Raw genomic sequence first — 13,358 nt, forward strand, 5'->3', positions numbered from 1 at the left:
TAATTTTTTTTTGGTTCTTTTCTGAAATATTATCCCAGTTCTCGCTTGATTATCAATGATTCTCCATTTTGGAATTTTTATAAAGCTGCAGCAATCTTTTCATTTATTTTTCAAAAGATAAAGCAATAAATATTTTAATAAAATAGTGAATTTGTACTTAATGTATTAGGAATCCTCTTCACAGAAGTTGGTTGGAAGATTGATATTTCATTCAAGTAAGGAAAATGAACCAGCTCATGAGCATTGCAAATTCTTAGTAGTCACAAAATAAAGTTGATATGTGTTAATTCCAAATTCAAAAAGTGATTTGACAACTTGGAACTTAATTTCTTGGTTTAAACTTTGGCTACAAGAATTAAAGTTCCATCTATCATAAGGAAGGGGAAGCTACTGTTAATGGCAATTAAATTATACGCGTCTGATCTGGAGTATAATTTATGCATTGGGAAGAGCACAACTCACTGGCAAATCTGATTTAATCGTAAAGCAGATACTACGTACTTCAAAAAGGATTTCCTTGAGATTCTGAGTAAGTTGTCCGACAGCATTGTTTCTTGGAGAAAATCGTACACCATTCGTCAATCTGTTCAAACAATGGACGAGAAAAATGAAAAGGTACAGCATTAATATCATGAACAGTACACTGGACGAGAAAAATGAACGGTTCAAATAATTTCAATCGTCTTGCCGATTTGAAGAGCAATTTTCGAGCAAAACAGGTCCGTCCATTTCAAATATGAGACGCCGAAGAATATTACAATTTCAACACAACCATCATAAACAAAATATCTGCACAAAAGCATCTAGAATACACCACGGAAAACCTCGATAATGCCACTCATCGACTAGAATAGAACTATTCATAACACACTCAATTCAATATATATCAAGGGCTCCTCTTTAAGGGTCTGCCATTGGAATAACTGGTAAAAAACTCTGCCATTGCATCAGGTTTCTGAAGAGGTTGAATTTCCTGTTGCTCGATTCGCAGGATCTCCGTAAGCCTTAGGCGCTACTTTTGCATCAATATCTCTTTTCCAATAGTTGTTGTTCCATCATGATAAGGTGTTCTGTATCATTGATTTTTGTTATCTTCTGCCACTTTAATCTTTCAGCTTGATTGACAGAGTCCGTTTATAGCAACAGAATGAGCGATCCTTGAAAGCGTATCGTTCTCAATAATGGAATTTCAAGCGCTGGTAGTTCCAAATCTTCTTCTCTAGCTTCTCCCTGAATCTACTTATTCCGTACATTGATGATGTACTGTCGGCTAACACTAACGAGGTACATCTCATTTGTTTCGTTCTTCTGTTGGATATGTAATCTCAGCTACCCTTCAAATCCTCTGTATGCACATTAATATTGGCAGCTGCTTTTGTCAATTCCAAATCTTTCGTATCCTCCAGGCAAATCTCTCAACAGTAAAGACAAGGCACTCAAGCAGATCTTGCTCAAGGTTTTGAAAGGTTGTCATCTTAATTGCTCCAACCTGTATATTGTACCATCCACAGATTTTACTTGGATTATAGATGGTTTGTAATACATTTTTTAATGCCCGTTCCCTGTCCACCACAAAAACTAGTTTTCTATATATTGCACGACTTTGTCTTTTACCAAGCACTCTCTCTGAAAGAATCCAGCCCCTCAGAGCTGTTAAAGAATGCAAGTCTGAATGACATGGTATTTAGCATATGAGCTTCAACTCAGTAAGTCGATGTAATGTTTATTTTGATTAATGTAAACTTTGACTTTGTTTTCTTTTTGCTGCTCTCCTCCTTTTTGCTGCTCTCCTTCATTCGAGAGCCAATGGAGTCCAGCTTAGTCTACGTAGTCAGAGTTTGAAAAGATTTGAAGGTCGAGAAATTGACATTGTGTTCCCAAAATAAAGATTTTATCACCTTTTAGTTTAAAAAGCTGCTGACTTGAGAAGTTAATCATTGCGCAGTTCAGAAGACAAATGAGATCAAGGTTTTAAGGGGAATGCGACCTCGTTTTAAGATTTACCAGTCCAAACCAAGCCGCGCTTTTAGGAGCAGTCCAACAACAAGATTCTTCTCCTACCTTCCTTGCCCATTTTTTCACTACCAGCCTCCTCCTCTTTGCTAGATAGTCTTTTCATGTGCATTTTTAAAACCAACAAAACCTTTATTCTTGATCCCAAAAAAACTTGGTTTTAAAAACCCTTTTAACTTCTTACAGTAATGAGCAACTCTATAAGAAGTTAAAAGGGGGTTGAAGACCAAGTTTTTTTGAGATCAAGAATAAAAGTTTTGTTGGTTTTAAGAATGGATATGAAAAGACTATGTTTTTATTGTCAGAGCAATTTTGGAGAAATAGGGAAGAGGAGTAGGCGGGTAGTGAGAAAATGGGTAAGAAAGGCAATGGAAGAGTGTAGGAGAAGAATATTGATGTAGGGGAAGAGAGAGAAGAGGTGCGCTATATCTTTGATCATTGAAAGCTACTTTTGTCACTCAAAATTCGCAGGATCATTGTAAGCTACTTTTGTATTACGATCTCTTTTCTGTAAGCTGTTGATCATAATGAGGTGTGCTATATCTTTGATTTATTTCTATTCGCTGCCCCTTTAACTTTTCAGCCTGACTGACCGAACCCACTTATAGCAACAAAATGAGCGATTTTTCAACGAGTATCGTTCCCAATAACAAAATTTCAAGTGCTGGTAGTCGCAAATCTTCTTCTACCACTGGCCTTTCTAGGTTTTCCCTGAATCTGCTTATACGTTACATTGAGAATGTTTTGTCTGCTATCACCAACCAGGTACATCACATATGCTTTATTATTCTGCAATTACATTCTCCTGTTCAGTTTGTAACGGATTTTAAATTTATACGGCTCCCTACAGGGTTTGGAGTGCACAAAAATGGGCGGTGGAACACAGCTAAGGGGTTTCGTGCAGCCTGTTACCTCAGATTTTTCTAAGTTGTTTGAAGGCATTTCAGAGGGGGCAAAAATGTTTTCGGATCAGGTAATTAGGATCTTGATGTATTTTGTTTGTTCAGAATCAAGAATTTTAGATGGTAAAATTCCTATCGTGTTTTCATGGTGGGTTTTTTTGGGTTGCAGTGGGGCTTTTGGCGATAGCTAATGTTTTAGAACGATTCGACAACATTTCTGCAAATGACAGAAATTGCATCGACCTTCTCAAAGATATGGTTAAGCTAGGTAAATATCTGAAGCTAATGAAAGATCTCAATGTTAAATTCCACAAAGAGGTTTTGGACGATATGCGTGAAGCTGTTCAATTGATACTTTCTGGTGCGATTTTATGTCGTTCCTCTATCACATCGAATAAATTATCCAACTAAGTCATCAACAAGGTATTTGTTTCCATGCATTCGCTGATAAATTTATCTGCCCAAAAGATACAGAGCATTGTTCTGTTGTGTTGACTTCCTAAAATGCCAAGATAATAGTAATGAGGTCAATGGGTATAAACAACTGAAAATTCCAATATGTATCTCTTTCCAGCTGGGTAAATTTCTTAGAAAAAGAATTCAAACTATGCTTGGATCGCGGTCAAAATTTTCCCTTCGTCTAGAATTACAAATGATTGTGAAAGGAGATGCAATTATCTCAAATTGAATTCAAATTCGACAAATTGCACAAGGCAACAAAAGGGTTTAGTCAAATAATAGGAGAAGGAACTTTTGGGTCTATATACAGCGTAAGTTCTCTTTGAATTCAAACTAAACTGTCAATTGTGTCTTTGAAAATAAATATGATAAAAGTGATTACTTATATAAGTATTTTTAAAATGAAGGGAATTCTGTTTGGCAAAAGACAAGTAGCAGTTAAGGACTCCACCAAGGATCTCTAAGACCATATTTTGTTTTGTTTTTTAGAGGGAAACCTGTTTGATGGAAGATGAGTGGCAGTGAAGGTCACAGCAATTAATAGCCTAATAGGGGTGATTGCGAAATCGACTGGATGAACGAGCTAAAAAAGCTACAACATCGAAACATCGTAGAGCTCATGGGATATTGCTTTGACAATATAATGTTAGTCTATGATTATAAGCGATGAGACCTGGACAGAATTATTCTTGGTAAGTACCCAGTGCATTTCTTTCACTGCTCTATTTTTATGTGATTGTACTTTTTATCTCGATTATTTAGATAATTTTGACCGTCATATGCAGAAGAAGATGAGATGATTATTGACTGGCCAACCAGACACAAGATTATATTGGACATGATAAGGGGACTATGTTCACAAGGTTGCAGATGTCTATATGGTGCACAGAGACATCAAACCCTCCAACATTCTCTTTTGGATGAGAATTCGAATGTCAAGCTTTTTGATTTTGGAATCTCTCAAATACTGCAGTCGAGTAATGCTCAATATGCCAACAAGGATATAAGTATTGAAACGTCTTTTGCTGGAACACTGTAAGATCGCCTATCATCTAGAACTTAATAACAATGAAAAAGGTTATTGCATGTGGTCGGGAAATTCTTGGGGAAAAGTAGACTTTTTATTTTGAGCAACTGATCAATGTATGTTACTTCTTGTTTGGCCCTGCAAAGGTTACATAGATCCCGACTACGAGAAAACTTCTCGTTTGACTTTGAAGTAAGACATTTACAGCTTTGGAATGCTGCTGTTAAATGTTGTATCTGGCAAACGACATATTGTTGTAGAGCCCGATATCTTCTTTCTCATCAAAGAAGTAAGAATTATACTTGTAATCACTAGTACCGTAGTTTATAGGGTGTCTTGCAAACTAATATAATGATTAGATTTACGGTTTCGTGTGCCAATGTAGGCATGGAGGTTACATGAAGAAGATCGCCTTACTAGCGATGCTGTCATCAGAAGAGGAGATTCCAAAACCCAGACTAGATCAATCATTTTACGAATACTACTCTAAAGATCAGATTTCTCCTTGCATATCACCTGCAAAATCTTGTGTTGCTAAATCCTCTGTTGCTGATGAGTACCATTCCTCAGAGCAAGAGATTCCCATCTCTACCTCACCAGTTTTTGGTGACAATTTCTTAGAAGAGGAGTTTTTCAGTTCCATCATAACACTTGAGCTCTCTAGTGCTGATTGTAATTTGTCACAAGAGGAGAATTGGATACCTACCTTTTCTCCCATACTCTCTAGTGCTGATTATAATTTTTCACAGGAAGAGAATTGGATGCCTACCCCACAAATTAAATCTTTTGTTGCTGATGACCACTACTGAGAAGCGGAGATTCCCACTCCCACCTCACTGCTTGAATCCTCAGAAGAGGAGATTCTCATTGCCTCCCCACAAGTTAAATCCTCTGTTGCTTATGACAATTCCCTAGTTCAGAAAATTGAAGAATCAGATAGGAAATGGTCAGGTGCATCTCTTAAAACATTAAGAATACTGTGTGTATTTTCACTTGTAAGCTTCATTTCTCTTTTTAGAAAAGATGAGCTGTAAATTTATATTAATGATTGAAATCTATAATATTTAAATAAATATTATAAATATAATCATAATTATTATTTTTAGTTATATCTATTTTTTAATGTTTTTAACAAAATCTTGTAATATTCACTTTTTGGACACTGCATTATTTTTTAATACACTTAAACATCAATTGTCAACTTACTTGAATGAACATCCATCTAAATTAAATGGTATGATTTCAAATCTCTTCTAATCACCCTAGTGGCGACATCTCAATGCCAAACATCAATTGTCAACTTATTTGAATGAACATCCATTTAAATTAAATGGTATGATTTCAAATCTCTTCTAATCACCCTAGTGGCGACATCTCAATGCCACAATATATACACACACTTACACTCGAAAGTTATAATCTTTCATAATTTGAGCCATCCCTAGATGCCAAAACTAAGCTTTGAGGGTTCAAATGCGATGACCCTTCCTACTTATCCTCTTCTGGGAAGTCATTTGGGCTTCTTAGTTTGCACTCGGAGTGAGTTCATTCTCTCTTTATAAGATCTTTGATTTCTCCTTAAACCTTGACTACTTATTAAGTGAATTTGTTAATTTATTCCCATTACTATAAAAGGATATACATGCCCATCACATGTCCATTCTATACACATCATTACCAATCATTAGAGTACAAACAGACACATGCATAGGGGTCATATCATTGATCACACACATAGGGTGTTATCTCAATCATACATCACATATACACAAGGGACTAGCTCATACACATCCTAGATATACAAGATGATTAACTCCAACACACACCACATACACTAAGATCTGCTTTCACATGCATAACAAAGATAATACTGATTGGCTCATATCAATGCATCACAAAGATAATAATGACTAGCTCACACAAGCATTACAAAGATAATATTGATGGGCTTGTACAAGCAGTACAAAGATAACAATAATTGGCTCATATGAGCATCTCAGTACAAAGATAACAATAATTGGCTCATATGAGCATCTCAAAACCTGTTTGTATAACATATGCACTCCCTAGGTTGATCCACATTGACCACTAGTCCTTACTAAACACTAGACCTACTCTAACATTTAGTTGGCCTCCCCTCAATAAAAGATCATCTCCAAACCTAGCATAACATTCTACAATTTTCAAGGCATACTCTACTAGTACCAATTCACCTTCACATGGTTCCTCTTGGTGCATATTTTCCTTCTCTAATTTTGAAAAATAATCTATATCTCTTTTGAACAAGCTACCCAATATTCATGAGGTTAGTTTTAAGTGAAAATAAGAATTAAATTTAGAAATTAAAATTTTCTCATCCTTTTTGGTTAGTATGTTAATGTTTCTTTTTCCCATAATTGACACTTTGTTGTGCCTAATGTGGAATCTAAGTTTACACTCTCATCCAAACTAGAAAAAAATTATAATTTTAATACCATGTGATTGCTATAACTTGAATCTAAAAACCATACATTGTTTTGATTTTATTGTAAAATGTTACGAGATAAGAACATGTTTTGATTTTCTTTGTTAAAGTTGGTAGTTTGTTGCCTAGAATCATATTGTTTATTTCTATATTCATTTGAGCAATGACCTATGACTTATTGCGACAGTGACAATGAACTAGAGAATTACCATAACTTTCACCTTGAGGTGAATCTTGAGATGATATTTGATTGTTGCCTCTTCCATTAAGTTTACACTAGATTTTGATGGGTTGGTTATTACACCTCTATCTGAATTTCTTCCACTCTCTCTAAAATTTGAATGTTCAAACTTGCTTAACCTATTCTCACAATAAATAAGGGATGCATGTAGCTCATCAACTAAGAATTGTCAGAGATTCTTTGTTTCTTGTACAACCACCATAACATACTCACACATTATAGGAAAACTTATTAAAATATTTTCAACTACTCTCGTGTCTTGAATAGTCTCACAATGGGACCTGATTTGATTTACCAATCCAACAATTTGAGTAAAAATATGTTTATTAATTTTGATTCTTTCATGTAGATGGTTTAAAAATCTTTTATTAGCGTTGGCAATAAAGTTATTTTCACCTGAACCATTCCTTGGTATGCAATTTGAAGAATATACCAGACTTGTTTTGATTTCGTTGTTGCTACAACCCTTGGGAAGATTCTCTTATACATTTCTTGAAATGTGTAGAAGACAACCTTTGAATCCTTCTTCCTATTAGCCTTGAGATTTAATCCAATTTTCCTTGAGACAAAGCCGTGTATGTTGGTACATCTAAAAATTTTCTTAACCATTTTCCACAAGATCCCATATATATTGAGAAGAAAATAATGCCTTCATTATGATTTCCTAGTAATCATAGTTCTTTCCATTGAACTAAGAAATTTATTGATTTGTACTACTTTTTTTGGTTAAGATGTTGTTGTTGGCTATGAAGACTTGTATTGAGCAATAACTCAACTCCTTGAAAAACTTAGCTTGATAATTTGTGAGCTAAAAATATCAACTTGATAACCTTAAGCTCTAATACCATGTAAATATAAGTGGCATAAGAAAAGATAAACTAGTAATAAAGAGCATAAAAATTACAAAGATAAAATAATGATAAGTGAAAAGATTCTTATATGTATTTTAAAGCACACAAAGTTCAACAATATAAAGTAGAGTTGTTCCCTTATTTTGTTGACTATTATCCTACTATTGCTACAACAATAAAAACTTCTACTCTTATTTTTCATAAACTCCTCACAAGAAAAGTATTGCTTTGTTCAATGTATATGACAACTAAGAGAGGCTAAAACAAAAATATTAAATTCATTTAAAACAATATCATGCGAAGAACTAGAAAAGAAGATTATGCATTGAATTTGATTTAAAATTTTGTCCTATAGCAATGAAAGTGGAGAGAAACTATCATGGGTTTGAGTTGGAGTAGTGAATGCTCACACAAATGGATGAGTGGACAAGACATGGTGATGGAAGGAGAAGGAAGAAGTCTATGGAGGAGTGAATATTGATAGTTGAGATTAATTTCTTATAGAAATCGGTTAAGATATCCAATCATATGTTTTATTCTTCTACTTATAGTTAATTTTGTATGATGGAAAACAAGTGGTAGGAAATATGTTGAGCAAATCAATTAAATAAGAATTAAAAGAGTTTGGCACGAAGGTGCAGACTCTAGAAAAACTACAACTAGTATATTTATATGTGATTATAGGGTTTGCCTCAAATTTGTAGATAATTTTTACTATCAGATGCAAAACATGATGAGATGATAATTGCATGACCAATAGGCCACAATATTATATTAGACATAATAAGGGGACTTGCCTATCTTCGTGAAGGTAAAAATGGGTGTATTGGCAAAATCCTTTCCTTTATCTTATGGTGGATATCCATAGCCCATTCGTAAGCTCCCATTTTGGCACACACAGGGGAGAAGTTAGTAAATATTGTGGAGTTTAGACTTACATCTTCAAATTACATTTGATTGAAAGTTTTTCAATGCTTTTCAATAAACACATTTTGTGCATATCCTACAATCATAGCACTCCAAAAGACCACATTTTGTGGAGTTATTTTTTACAACTACAAATTACATTTGATTGAAAGTTTCTAAATCCTTTTTAACAAACACATTTTGGGTATCTTGTAATCATATCATTCCATGAGGCCACATTTCTTTGAGGTATCTTGTCAAACATTTAATGTTCCTTGTCTATCAACACATTATCAATAATGATGATGGATGTTCATACCCTATTTGAAAGCTTCCATTTTTAGCTCAAGCCACCTACAAATAAAAGTTGCTTGGGTTAGAAACTTGTTTAATGGAGTTGGAGATCTAATGGGAAAAATAAAATAGGTTGAACAAATTAAACTTTAAATTTGATCAAGGAAAACAAGAATGGAGATTGAGAACATTGAATGAGATGGGTTAAGGAGGCCCACATTAGCCGCCTAAGCAATCAATTCTTAGAATATGTTGTTTAAACCTAGCCACTTTGGAACTTGCTAGTATTAATTTATATCATATTTGGAAAATTATGAAGATTTTAATGCTTAGTGAAGACCAAATCATGTATTTTAAACACATATTCTCCATCATTTTTAAAGTAACTGCCACTTTTGGTTTTCTTGTTGTGTCGAATAAGTTCCTCGCATGTAAATTTAAAAAAAAAATTATTTGCCACTATCTTTATATTGACATTTATTTGGAGTCCTCAATATTCAATGCAATTGTATATGTTTTAATATATCAAGTCTAAAACGTATTGGTTTATTTTAGTTGGATGTTGCTATTGAACTTATCAAAGTTATATATATACATAAGGCTCCTCTAGAATCTATTTTTAAACCTTGAATTGACCAAGGCAATAGTATTTAAAAGAAGAAAAATAACCTCGATAACTTCTAGGTTTTAAAACAACATCCGACCAAAGGAACCTATGTTACAAGTGCGGTTGTCATTGCACCAAAAGATTGACCTATTAATGCCTGATACAACCACTAGACTTATAGAATCCACAGGATGTGGTTAAGCCATGTCACAAAGTCGAGCGTTGCATTGCATAGCACAAGGAGACCAAGGGCGCACACCTTGCAACAATCCCCCCAGCGCAAGCGAGTGGTTTGAACTTGTGACCAAGCTCTGATACCACTTGTTACAAGTGCAGTTGTCCTTGTACCGAAAGATCGACCTATTAATTCCCAATATAACCACTAGACATATAGAATCCATAGGAGGCGGTTAAGCCATGTCACAAACCCAAGAGCTACGCTGCACAACACAAGGAGACCAAAGGCGCACACCTTACAATGACCTGTACAAAGAGAAATGCCAACATTCAACCAAAAGAACCAAATATTTTAAGAATGTATAAATTAAACATATATCACTATGTTGAATAAAGAGGGCTCCAAACATATGTCAATACAAAGAAAAAATATAAGATAGTGGTAGAGAATTCAGAAAAAAGGTTTTACATTAAAGAAACGTACACAATAACTGGCAAATAAAAAATGACGGTTTCCCAAAAAAATAAAATGATGGAGAATACACGTTTAAAATATGTGATGTAGTGTCCGTTAAGAATTAACACATTCAATCTCCCCATTGATTCTTAGTGAGCATACACCCATCATTTGCCTTAATTTTTCAAAATTTCCTTTTGAAAATGTCATGGTAAGTATATTAGCAATCTGGTCATTGATTTTGCAAAACCTCAATTCAACCTATCCCTTTACCACAATATTTATAACAAAGTGATATTGACTATCAATGTGTTTTGTTCTATTATGGAAGATAGGATTTTTGGTGATGGAAATTGTTGAATTATTGCCACAATATATAACAATTGGTTTAGTTTGTTTCTGTTTTAAATCCATCATAAATATTCTCAACCATATTGCTTTATAAGAAGCAAAAGTTGCAACAATATACTCTAATTTGGTTGACGATAAATAATTTGATGGTTTCTCTTTTGAAGAGCAAGAAATGGCACTTGAACCCAAACTAAACACATAACCTGGAGTACTTTTCCTATCATCATCAAAACTATCCCAATCATTGTTTGTATATCCAAGTAAACCAAAATAATCTAATGGTGCATACAAATTGTCTAAACTACTTATACCTCAAACATACCTTAGAGCTCTTTTCATTGCACAAAAATGAGCCTTACTTGGATTTTACATAAATGTTGAAGAAAAACTGTAACATACATGATATCTAGTCTTGTAATTGTTAAATATATAAGAATGCCAACTAGAATCCTACATAATATTGTATCTATTTTTAATAAGGATGATCCTCAATCAATTTTTCAATCAGGTTCAAAGATTTGTTCATGGTTTAATAATTTTTCATCTTGAACTTATCAAGTAAATAATTATCAAATTTATTTGGTGAAATAAAAATGCCACCATTTAGTTGCCTTACAGGTATCCCAATAGAATAATGCTTTTGCATTGATCTGTAGCAAGCAAGAAACATGTTTTTCCATCTCTCTTCTAGGAGCATTTAGATAAAAACTAATAAATGCTTGATTAGATTGCAGTTGGTGTGGTGGTTTGTAGGAGATTTAATCTCCACCATCAAGTTCAGGCCTGAAATCTATATGAATGAGAGATCAACTTGTCGAGAGGTAGAGAGATTGTTGAGTGTGAGTTTCCCTTTGAGTGTTCAGAGCAAATTGAGTGTGACAGAGATTGTGTCCGTACTCTGACCTTTTGCAGAAGTTGAATAATAGGGAGATCTCATATTCTACTGGTTTTCCCGTAAGGGTTTCTACCCAAAAACAGCTGTGCCAAATTCTAGAGATGGTTTTCTATATTTCCACTGTGCATATTTTGCAATAGTTAATTGCTCAGTATATTTTAGTTTTGTATATCAGATATGAAGATTTATTTTTTATGTTCATGTTATGGGTTTAAAAAAATACTGGAAACTTAAATTAGATTTGAGCATAGAGAATATTAACAATTAGTAGTCATTCTTGAAGCATCCTTTAAGTTAGAATCTATTCAACAAGATCTATTACACATGCATAATTATCATAATCTGAATGGTGTGCTCATTATATTACGTAGATATAATCAGATCATTAGATAAATTGTTGGTGTCTTGGTAGCTTGCTTACAAGAGCTAATCAAAGCAAACAAGCTCATTATTTCACTCATCCATTCTCACCTAAGATATAAAGTTTCATAAGAAAAAGAATCAATTAATATATTAAAATGCATTGATTGAGTCAAATATCTTATTATTATAATAAATCAATACATCTTCACTATCACTTTCCAATCTTTAAAATTCAACAAAACATTATATTTAAAACTTGTATTTACTTTACCCAAATTTAAATTTCAATTAATTATTTTAATTATATAATTATTAGAAGTAATTTATATGAATGCTTGTGTTTTCCTCTAAGAAAAGAAAGATGGAACAATTAGGGGGCATCTCTAGTTGGAAAGGAATTGGTGGACCTTTCAAAGTGTGAAGTTGGATGTCCAACAATTATGGGAAAAAATTGTTTGCACACTTCAAGAGACTATTTTGGCTAAGTTCGATCTTTCTAGTACAGTGGATCCTAGGGATGTGGATATTTCTAGAAGGTTGTGCTTCTCTGCTCAGGGGAATGTTACTTCTACTGTTGCGAGATTTACACAACCAAAACAGAAGATTTGATCAAGTGGGCCACTAGCTTCCTCCACCTCAGGGAGTTCTGAAGATAAATATTAAAAGCTCTTCTAGGGGGAATCTTACACATGTTAGTATTGGTGGTATTTGAACCAAGGGAAATTGAGCAAGGCAATAGAGGGTTAGTTTAAACATAAATGATATGGAAACCAAATAAAAAACACAAAACTAACACTATTACCTTGCAAGAGAAGATCTATCTTATTCCTCTGATTGAGCTTGATGAAGTAGAGGTGCCCTTGTGCTCCACTTGTTAGGATGTGCTCTTCTTGATGGATGTGGAATGCTCTAAATGCATAACAAGATTGATGGATTAGGATTGGATTTGGATTATGATGGATGAGGAATAGATGGATTTGGATGAAAAAGGATTTTTCTTGGATGAGGGATTATTTGGATATTATGAGGACATTATGTGGATATGATGGAAGAAAAGGGACAACATAAGATTAGAAGAAGATTCCATGTATTCATTTGTGAGGAAATGAGACTCCAATGTATAGAGTGGAGGAGACCAATGGAGGGCCAATATTGATTTTGGTATGAAGGGTTGAGATTGATTTGGAATGGAAGGCATGGATCAATGAATATAAAATCTCTTGGGGAAAGGAGAGAAGAATTAAAAATTCCAAAATAAAGGATGTGTGGGAAGACTAAATGGATAAAGGAATTAAAAATTCCTTGGAAAGAGGATGCATGGGGAAATTCAAGGAATTTGAATTTCCTTCAA

The 13,358-nt window shown here is 33.9% G+C and overlaps 1 long non-coding RNA gene across 1 annotated transcript; it reads left to right on the top strand.

Annotated features, from left to right (window-relative positions):
- Nucleotides 1-2,219: 2,219 nt before the first annotated feature.
- Nucleotides 2,220-5,395, top strand: LOC131856247 (uncharacterized). Its single transcript, XR_009358374.1, has 6 exons — nucleotides 2,220-2,778; nucleotides 2,864-2,986; nucleotides 3,085-3,685; nucleotides 3,864-4,066; nucleotides 4,160-4,690; nucleotides 4,787-5,395. It is a non-coding gene; the product is annotated as an uncharacterized LOC131856247 (long non-coding RNA).
- The last annotated feature ends 7,963 nt before the right edge of the window (nucleotides 5,396-13,358 follow it).

The sequence above is a fragment of the Cryptomeria japonica genome, chromosome 7 (genome assembly GCF_030272615.1).
Source record: "Cryptomeria japonica chromosome 7, Sugi_1.0, whole genome shotgun sequence".
Lineage (NCBI taxonomy): Eukaryota > Viridiplantae > Streptophyta > Pinopsida > Cupressales > Cupressaceae > Cryptomeria > Cryptomeria japonica.